The 7,960-nt window shown below is 44.3% G+C and overlaps 1 pseudogene across 1 annotated transcript; it reads left to right on the top strand.

Annotated features, from left to right (window-relative positions):
* The first annotated feature begins 821 nt into the window (after positions 1-821).
* LOC311171209 (DNA polymerase iota-like) lies at positions 822-1,431 on the top strand (annotated as a pseudogene). The gene has a single exon. The product of its transcript is annotated as a DNA polymerase iota-like (transcript).
* The last annotated feature ends 6,529 nt before the right edge of the window (positions 1,432-7,960 follow it).

Genomic DNA, 7,960 nt, shown 5'->3' with positions numbered 1-7,960 from the left:
GATACTAATCCAGACTGAGAAGAACCCAGAAAGGTGCCAGATGATTTATTTTGTGCCCTGGATCTGATACTGGTTTAAAACTACCTAATGTCTTGAAGCACTGTGTATCAGTAGTGTGTATGACATTAAGTCCTTTCCATCAAAAATATTAGAAAAGGAATTAGGGATTTCAGTTTATCCAATTTCAGCATATCTAGAAGCTTAATTTTGGAGAGGCTAATGCTCCTGTAATGCCCTCAGGACCATCTCAATCTTAAAGTGAAACGGATTCATTTAAAAAAATGTTCATCAGTAGTCAAAGCTAAAAATAAGTGCTCACTAGTGTTTTGAACTGAGGGTGCCAAAATGCAAGGAAGTCATATGATGAGATTATTATTCATCAGTATTCGGTATTCATCTACAAAGTACTGTAGTCAGTGCCTTACTCCATCCCATGTAATTCACAAATTAGGGACAGGAAATTATTTTTTTTAATTTTTTTTAGATTTATTTATTTATTTATTTATTTATTTATTTATTTATTTATTTATACAAGCACTGGGTACAGTCAGAAGCACGGGAGGGTGAGAGAATTCACCAGAGCCAGAGCGGAGAGCAGAACAAGCAGACTGACGAAGTACACTACTGAAGGGAGCAGCGGGAGGCAGGAGAGGTCTGCACGCCATGTGAGCAGCGGGAGGCAGGAGAGGTCTGCACGCCATGTGGGACTCTCGCCCAGTAGCCGGGGATCAAACGGGCTCTGCAGAGGCTGCGGGCAGCTTTGCAACCCAGTGCTCAACCACTGTGCCACCGGGGGAGGCCCAGGGACTGGAAATTATGGGATGACCCCAATGGTAGATATACTTTATGAGTCTTTTTTGAGATATGGTGAATGCAAAGGTACTATTTCATCTTATCCTTTTAAGTGTGTGCTTCTGCAACCTTAACACACTAAATACTGTTAAGAAATGAGCTATTGATTATCACTTGAAACCATATTTGTCAACAACTTCTCTCTCTGGCAAGTACAGTTTTAAAATGAAAGACATTCACATGAAGGATGTTTCCAAAAACAAAGAAACAAATTGGTATTTTCTACCAACTGGAAGAATTTAAAGTGCAAGAACTGGAGAATCTCCACTTGATAGTGTGATTCGTTCCTAAGAAAGAGATATTAATAAGTCCCTGCAATCTGCTCACTCCTAAGGGTATTGATCAAGAAGTCTTCAAGCAGCATACAGTAGGTATTCAAGAAAAAAATGCCTTCTGGAAAGTCTAGAGAAAAAAATTCAGTGGAAAGGAAGTTTAAGATGTCCTTTACATACCTCTAAAGGAATATGATCTATCTTTTCTGTAAAAACAAAACAAAACAAGATCTCTTAAATCCTAGATATTTGTTTATCCACTAGCAAACAGATATTCTCTGTATCGCCCTGTGAACAAGGAACTTAGTTTTAAATAGCAGAAGTTTTTTTTTTTTTTTTTAACCTTTTTATCCAAAGGGATTCTTCACATTATTCGGACAACAAATTGAGGATGAACAAATGAGTCAAGGATCAGAAGTCTCAAGGATTCCACTTTTCTTTTTTTTTTTTTTTAATGGCTTTGGACACTTTTCTCCAGGTTTTTTTTTTTTTTTTTTTTTTAAGATTTATTTATTTATTTATACAAGCATTGGGGACAGTCAGAGGCCCAGGAAGGTGAGAGAATTCACTAGAGCCAGAGCGGAGAGAACAGGCAGAGTGACGAAGTACACTGCTGAGTGGAGCAGTGGGCAGCAGGAGAGGTCTGTGCGCCATGCGGGACCCTCATCCGGTGGCCTGGGAGCAGCCGGGGATCGAACTTGTGCTGTAGAAGCTGCGGGCAGCTTCGCAACCCAGCGCTCAACCGCTGTGCCACCGGGGAGGCTCAAGGATTCCACTTCTCAGAAACAAACCTCTCACTATCTATTTTCCATTCTTTTCCAAATTTCCAAAATTGGAGAAAAGTGAACAACTTTTCTTCAAAAACTGCGATAACCAGTAGCAATAGTCTCATCATGAAGGGCTTACAGAAAATAGAGAGCAGGATTCCACTGATGAGAAAATTACTTTTCTTTCTGACATTGATCCTGAAGTTTTTTATGAATGACCAGAGGAGGTACAAAAAAGATTGCTGGCTGATTGAGAAGAGAACAGGATCAGATTTCCACAGTGTACGGAAACAAGGGTGTTCAGGGAAAAGATCTAAAAAAGAAGGGGATGATGACCATTGTCCTCAGGTTAGCAGTTAAAACTCGAAATTAAACACTAGTAGATATTCAGTAATGCAGAAAACCAGATAAAATGTTTTAGATAAAGCAAGAAGTAAATTCTAGCACAAAGCATTCAATTATTGAAACAGAAGACATCCTGTAAAATATTATCTTCCTCTTGTTTCTAAAACTATTTTATATTGCTTTTCAATTGAAAAAACTCTTGGTCAAAAAAGAACCCGTTCAAAAGGCTAAACGATAAATTACTTAAACTCAAGACTATTTCCCTACCTGGTCCTTTAAAACTCCCCTGTGTCCTGACTGTTGGAGCAACTGTGCAGAAAAGTGGCTGAACTACGCCCCCTGATGGCAAAATACCACACAGTCGCCCGAAGTGTCTTGAATGCGTGTGAGCTCTTGAGCGAGGAGGCTGCTGGGAAGGGACCAGAACTGAAACTATTTTGGTAGCAAAGCAGATGCGCTGGCTCTTTTATCTTAGGAGCCACTGTGGAAGTCAGTCACTTCACTGGCCATGGTTAGGCCTTTGTCGCCTTCTGTACCTCCCCTCTGCCTCCCCAGCACACCCCAAAGGAGGGGAAGGCCCCAACCTCAGCAGCAGCAGGTCTCTGCTGCACACTGCTGTCTCTTAGAGCTGCAACTCCACCTTGTACCATCAGTTAATAACTGGATCTTCTCTCTCTTCCTCTACCTTGTTAATTCTCCCTTTCCCTCTACCCTATTGGTTGGAGTATTATTATTATTTTTTTTTTTTCTTTTTCACTGTCCCAAAGGCCCTTTTGCTTGCATTTGTGGTAATGCATGGCTGGACTCGGAACTGGTAAGACAGGTTCTGACCTGGTGACAGTTTTTAGACTTTTCACCCCATAACAAGAGTCCTGCCTGGGGACTACCTCCTTAGCTTTGGATCTCGATCATGATTCCCTTTCTTGAATCCCTTCTTGGTTAGGGACTGATTTTTTTTCTCTCGGGTCAACAACTGTATTTGCAGAACAAAACCCTGGGGTAGGTTAGTATTTGCCTTTTCCAAAAGGAAACTCCTTTTGATCTTCTTTGAAATGATGAGAATTGAAAACATTTAGCAGCCCAATAGGTATATACCAAGTGCTGGAGTCTATATTTCAGTAAAGGTGCTATAATGACAGAGTAGCTAAGATTGTGTCTACTACTTGATTCATTTTGTGAGAGTCTAACACCTACCAGCATCCACTACAATCCATCTTGCAAGGGCCTTAGCGATGAATGTAATGAGATTATGGTAAGGAATGCCAATCTGGCATTATGAACTCTTCCATAGTATGCAATCTTTGCAGTCCCATGAGATAATGCTTGAGTTGACTTGGACCTTGCTTTTGCAGTGCTTCATGCATAATTCAGGGAACAATGAGAGGGCTCTGCCTGCTTTTAAGTATATTTATTCCAGCTCTTCATTAAGGGTCAATGAAATAACCATAGGTTGGGTTCAGTATTACGAGTATTTTTTTAAAGATTTATTTATTTATGCATACAAGAGCTGGGGTACAGGCCAGAGGTGTGGGAGGTGAGAGGATTCACCAGAGACAGAGTAGGGAACAGAACAGGCAGATTGACTGAAACACACTGCCAAGGGGTGCAGCAGGCGAGACAGGAGAGGTCTGCTGCACCACGTGGGTCACCTCCCTGGCCTGGAGTCTAACTCGTGCTGCAGTGACTGCGGATAGCTTCATAGTGTTGCATCCTAAGCCTCTGCGCCACCAGGGAGGCCCCCAGTATTATAAGTATTACAAACCCAAGGATTACAGATACATCTCCAGGAAAGGGGGAGGAACATTTTCCCCATCCCCACTTACATGCAACTACCTTGAACTACTACTCCCAGCACCAGACTTGCTGAATAGGAATGGGAGGCAGATGGAAAGGAGCAATGTTGATATATAAAGGGAGGTGGAATAGGGCCTCCCCTGGTGGCGCAGTGGTTGAGCGCTGGGCTGCGAGGCTGCCGCTCCCCTGGTGGCGCAGTGGTTGAGCGCTGGGCTGCGAGGCTGCCGGCAGCCTCTGCAGTGCCGGTTCGTTCCCTGGCCACCGGCGAGGGTCCCACAAAAAAAAAGGGAGGTGAAATAAAGAGAAGAGACACATGCAAGAGAGACATGCAGACATATGTAACGAGTACTTGGAAGAGACACATGGGTGAGAGTTACATGGGAGGCTGTTCCTGGTCCTTGGCAGAGACAATGGCTACTTTATCTTGATCTCATGTTGAATTATGTGTTACATCTTGAATTTTGATATTCTCCTTCTGTCCCAGCCCTCTGGCATTTATCTACCCCCTCTCTTGTGCTTCCTTGTGAGAAGGTGTCTTAGATTTGTGGCAAGTTTTTGAGCCTCAGTGGCCTTGCTTCAGGCTGGGACTGTTTGGCTGGGCATTTGCCCACAAAGGGATGGTAGTAGTTTTTAGAGTCTTTAAAGGAATATCCTTTCTTCTCTTCTCTCTATCCACATGAAGTCTATCAAAAATCTTTCACACTAAGAGTATGCTTCCTTTGCCTTTGTGAGCATATATGTTCTGACCCCTTATAGAAAGTTGCGCCCCTTAAAAGTTTAGGGTCCCTAGTGTTGTGCTAACATAAGGGCCCACTGAGAGTTGGACTCAGACCAAGACTCCATTTATCACCTGGTCTTCATAGCTGAGGGGCCTTGGCAGCTTTTCAGCTTCCATGGTGTCAGTGCCAGTTCCTACAGTGATCCAACAATTCTCAAAAAGTCTGGGCATTTCTTTTTCCCCACGGTGCAGTTACTCTGCTATGATCACAGTCCTTTTGGGAGAGGATTGAGGGAGCATGTATTGTATGTATTTGTGGTGGCATTGGTACATGCATTCTAACAGTCCCATGTCCCTGAACTGTCTGAAAGCTTCTTCAGTACTCTTGAAAAGAGAGAGTACCAGCATTTTAACTTTATTTTCCATAACTTGTCTTGGCCAAGCTTCAAGTCAGCAGTATGTCAACATATTAGAAGTCCAAGAGTCTCTATAAACATGAGTCACAAAGGAATGCTCTGCGTCAATAACCTCTCCCTACCCACTTTCATATTCTGCCTCCACAACCCTCCCCTCCTCCATCCAATACCTTTGTTCTGATTCCTGACTCCCTGTCTCTCAAGTCCAAATTCACCTTTTTAAACTGTTTTGTGAAAATGGATTTGATTCCTTTAAATATTTTTCCTTTACAACAGTTACAATGTTTACTTTTGTCAGTAGGGAACACTGGAGAGAAATAATAGGGGGGAAAAAGTGTTTGATATCTGATTTAAGTGTGTTCTCTGCAGGCTGCAAATAATCAGCCTCTTTGATGAAGAGACATAGGTGATGGGATCTGGCTCTCCCAGTTGGGCTCCAACTGTTCTAAATTGGAATCTGCTGCACCTCCCCCTGCAGTGACCTTTAGGGCCAATGAAGAACCAGCGCCCAGGGGGAGAACAGCAAAGTTCCCTGAAGACATAGATAAGACAGACTTATCAAAAGATAAGGACAGCCAGGAACCACTACAAGAATGCTACTACAAAAAACCTTATCTCCTCTTTCTAGAACTACAAACTTTATTCCCTTATTGTCTTTCTAAACTTCCTTCTTTCTTCTATAAATGTCATTGGTTGTTAATTAAAAAATCATATGAAATCCGTAAACAAGGCTAACTCAAATGAAACATTACTAAACCCTGTGTAATAATAATTAAAATATAGTTTAGGTAAAAAAGTAGTTAGTAAAACAAAAAATACGATTATATAGTTTAAAAACAAAACTAATGGTCTATCAACTTAGGAATGCGGCTAGGTCCAGATGTAAATCACTGCCCTGTCAATGATAAACTAAACCCATGAGCAAGCTGATTTCGTTGATATTCACTGTTCCTATGCTTTTAGAAAACATATATATATACTGGTCACCAACTCAAAGAAAATTACACCCAGATTTCCACTCTCTTGAAGTGTGTCTGTTTGTCATTTCTTTCGCCGAATCCCTGACCACCCTGCGCAGTCTCTCAACCCTGAGACGGCCTCATCGTTCAATGCTGTGCTGGTCCGCGGCAGGAATCCTTGGGCTTAAGCCAGTAATCATTACGCTGCACCTTTACTCTCCTAGTTCTCTAGTAGTGCATCCTCTTTCCAATACCCCAGCATTGTGCACTCCCTTTTCCAGTGCATTGTGGGGTCCCAAAATCTCTGATGTGGATGTGTCAAGAGCAGCAGAGGAGTTCTGTACAGAAGCCACCCTCCCTATCAGGGTTGTACTGCCCTGGTGTCACAGTTATGCTCCAGACCAGCTAGGATGCCCCCAGCATCCTAGGGAGCAAACCAAAAAAGAGCTGTGGGAAGGTGGGCAGAGAGGTCATCAAAGGTCATTTATTCATGCACCAGGAGGCCAGGTACACAAGTGGCAGAAGCCCTCTTCCCCCACCAGGCTTTGTCAGCCTTTATATGACTCATAGACAAACCCTGCATAAAACCAGAAACTGCAGCCCTGGCTTGCAGTTACCTAAGGGGTGCACTAACTGTGCATGTGAGGCATGCATCACAGGTACAGAATGCTTATCGATAACAGCTCCCGCTGGCATGGTTACAGACTGCTGACTGACAAGGGCTTCTGCCAAGGACATGGTAGAAGAGCCCTGATAGACTCTATGCCCCCATCCTTGGCCCCACACCCGGTATCATTGCAAATAAAGTTTATTTATTTATTTTTTTAAACATTTATTCATGGGCCTCCCCGGTGGTGCAGCAGTTGAGCGCTGGGTTGCGAAGCTGCCCGCAGACTCTGCAGCACCGGTTCGATCCCCGGCTGCTCCCTGGCCACCGGAGGAGGGTGCCACATGGCTGCAGACGTCTCCTGCCGCCCGCTGCTCCCCTCAGCAGTGTACTTCGTCCTTCTGCCTGCTCTGCTCCCCGCTCTGGCTCTGGTGAATTCTCTCACCCTCCTGCGCTTCTGACTGTACCCAGTGCTTGTATAAATAAAATAAATAAATCTTTAAAAAAAAAATTCATTCATGCATACAAAAGCCGGGGCCCAGGCCAGAGGCGTGGGGGGTGAAAGGATTCACCAGAGACAGAGTGGGGAACAGAATAGGCAGATTGACCAAAGTACACTGCTGAGGGGAGTAGCTGGCAAGTCAGGAGAGGTCTGCTGTGCCATATGGGCTGCTCCCTGGTTGGCAGGGAATTGAACTCATGCTGCAGTGGCTGCGGGTTGCATTCCAACCCTTGTGCCACCAGGGAGGTCCCTCTCCACCCCCACCCCCCTCCACCACCCCCCACCCCCCCCCCGCAAACAAAGCTTAATTGTAATTTTCCCTACACTTTTCTTTTTTTTTTTTTTTAATTTTCTAGAGGCATGTCTTATTTATTTATTTATTTATTTATTATTTGTTTGTTTGTTTGGTTTATACATGCACTGGGTACAGTCAGAAGCGCGGGAGGGTGAGAGAATTCACCAGAGCCAGAGCGGAGAGCAGAGCAGGCAGAAGGACCGAAGTACACTGCTCAGGGGAGCAGCGGGCGGCAGGAGAGGTCTGCGCGCCATGCGGGACCCTCCTCTGGTGGCCGGGGAGCAGCCGGGGATCGAACCGGCGCCGCAGAGGCCGCAGGCAGCTTCGCAACCCAGCGCTCAACCGCTGTGCCACCGGGGAGGCCCCATTCCCTACACTTTTCTGATGCATGGTTGCTGTTAATGTTTGAAGTAAGTCATCTGCTTGTCTTTCA

The sequence above is a fragment of the Talpa europaea genome (genome assembly GCF_964194135.1).
Source record: "Talpa europaea genome assembly, chromosome: 5".
In the NCBI taxonomy this organism is placed as follows: Eukaryota; Metazoa; Chordata; class Mammalia; order Eulipotyphla; family Talpidae; genus Talpa; species Talpa europaea.
The sequence above is the reverse complement of the archived record's forward strand: the minus strand, read 5'-3'. Positions and strand labels throughout refer to the sequence as shown.